This window comes from Ixodes scapularis, unplaced genomic scaffold, assembly GCF_016920785.2.
Source record: "Ixodes scapularis isolate PalLabHiFi unplaced genomic scaffold, ASM1692078v2 ptg000005l_1___fragment_3__unscaffolded, whole genome shotgun sequence".
NCBI lineage: Eukaryota > Metazoa > Arthropoda > Arachnida > Ixodida > Ixodidae > Ixodes > Ixodes scapularis.
In genome coordinates this window covers 1,227,103-1,229,733 of record NW_024609887.1, presented here as the reverse complement: position 1 = coordinate 1,229,733, position 2,631 = coordinate 1,227,103, and positions in this window count along the sequence as shown.

Below are 2,631 nucleotides of genomic sequence, written 5' to 3'. Positions count from 1 at the left end.
CAGATGTTAAGCTTTAAATCTGAGGCTATGCATAAAAAAGTATTGAAAGAAAAGAGTGCTTATTTGCTGTTACTGATTTTTTTCATTAACTGGAGAGTACTTACTCACATTGGGCACCGAACCATGTCTTAGCTGTTCCCAGTTGTCATTTCACTGACACTGGTTAAACATACTGTCTTTTCTTTTTTCAGGCTGACTACTCCAGAGGGGACACACAGCACTTTCCCTCCCATGCCCGGTTCTGAGCCAGGTCCTTCACTGCAGCACGCGACGACATCGAGCCAGCCCCTCCAACGGCAAGTTGTGTTGCGTTTTGATCTCTTCTGTATTGAGGGGTTAAAGAAGGAAAAGAGGTGCACGTGTACCTGCCTCGCATTGTGTGTGCTGGATGATCTAAGTGTTTTCCTAGGACTTATATCACCTTCTCCATATGCAGCTCGCCATGTTCATCTGCAGAACCACTCAGCCAAGCGCCACACTCCTGTGAGCCAAGCCCGCCAATTCAGCATGCGACGGCATCGAGCCAGCCCCTTCCATGGCAAGTTGTGCTCTGTTTTGATGTGAACTCATCTTTATTGGGGGGAGAAAAAGAGGTGCACAGGTGCCTGCCTCAAATTGTGTGTGCTGAATGATCTAGGTGTTTTCCTAGGGCTTATTTCACCTTCTCCATATGCAGCTCGCCATGTCCATCTGTGGAACCCCTCGGCCAAGCGCCACCTTCCTTTGAGCCAAGCCAGCCGCCGCAGCACGCGACGTCATCGAGCCAGCTCCTCCAACGGTAAGTTGTGCTCTGTTGTGATCTGAGTCCCCTTCCAATCGGGTTTAAAGAAAGAGAAGAGGTGCACGAGTCCGTATTGTTTCGTCGACACTCGTTTGATCGAGAGCATGTTTTGTGGAAAACTTGTTTCATTGACAGCACGCTTAGAGAAATTTCGTTGCACGTGAGGGAAATCGCGTCGCACGTGCATCACTGGGACCCGCGTTAGTCTCTGCCGGCTACCTGAACACGGCGCTTTGTGGCGGCAGACAGGCAGCTTGTTAGAGAAGTAGCTAATTCAAGCTGTCAATGTAACAAACTTTCAATGAGACAATCTGCCGATGAAACGTCGTTCAATGAACTGATTGCCACCGAAGCTGCACGTATACCTGCCTCTCAGTGTGTGTGCTACATGATCTAGATGTGGCCGCAGTGAGGATGCCCAAGAGCTACAAGCGAAATTAGTATATTTTTTTGGCATTATTTTATCATACACCGTTGCAATAGTAAGTAGGTGACACACGTCAATTGCATGTTCCCTAGAGCAGCGAGCCTGGTATTTCAATGTACAGCCGCATTGCTTTGTACAAACAAATCCAATAAGCAAATGTAGCTGAAACATTGATGTTGAACTAAATTCCTCCTCCTCAAAAGTACTAATACTGCTTCAACCTAGCACGTGGAGAGGCACAAAGATAGCAAATTTAAAAATCAAGCTTATGTTTTCATTTGATTTGCGTCTTTTGACCAGTTCGTGCTTTTTTTTTAAATGCTTGTCGACAACGAAAACAAGATTTAGGCCTAGTCATTTTGTATGTCATGTTTTCTGTCTGTTTACCCCTGTAATACTTTCATGAACAAGCTTTGGGTTTGACCCGAACTGTTTCAACACAAACACACACACACACACATACACTCACTCGTAAGTCTATCAGCAGGGCCGCACTTGGGGGCTCAAAGAGCCGCAGTGTGATCACCCATAACTAGGGTTATTTTTTACCAGAAATGCAGAGTTTTTCAGAGCTTTCGTTTATAGTACACTAATACTTTTGAGTTTTTCAACTTTTTGGTGAACCAAATGAAAGGTAGAAAACAGCATTTTGCAAATTTATTGAGCAGCCCTTTTCATGCTAGACGTATTGGACTATGGTCGTAGGGAGGCTAGATGATTTTTATGATAAGGCATAAAAAACAATCTTTTGTGACTCCTAAAAACAGATGTTGACATTGACACGCAAAACATGTTCGAAGATCCTACGAATTACAAAGACCGCTCAGGTTCATAACAGCTGGCAGTAACGAGTTTTTCGGATTTTATCGGGTTTATCTAAAAACGCAGAACCTTACCCATGGCCGAAACATTTTCCGAGGGGTTATTTAACCTTCTCCATTTCAGCTCCCCTTGTCCGCCTGTGGAACACGTCGGCCAGTTGCCACCCTCCTTGGCCCCATGTCAAGCCCTGAGCCTGGCTACCTTTCTGAGTAAGACTTAAATTGATGTTTCTTAAGAACTTGTAAAAAAATAGCACAGCTCATTTCACTAAGTAAATGTTTGTTTTAACTGTACCATAGGAATGGAGCATTGTGGAAACAGCATTCGCCGATGTGCTCTCTAGACATGGTGCTTGCATGTGCGCACTATAAGCTGGCTGCATGTTTAGACAGCCATACACCGTGAATACGGTCTACTCACGGTGTATGGCAGGCAAACAAACCTGTTGTGACAGGTTTTAGTTTAGCCACGAGGTGGCGTCAATTCACAAACGTCGGCAATAGGGGCTGAAGGTTTTTTTTGTTAAAGCCCTCCAACCAGTACGAACCATAGCGGGATCGCGTGCACCAAGGCCACACGATAGGGTAGCGACTGGAAGACA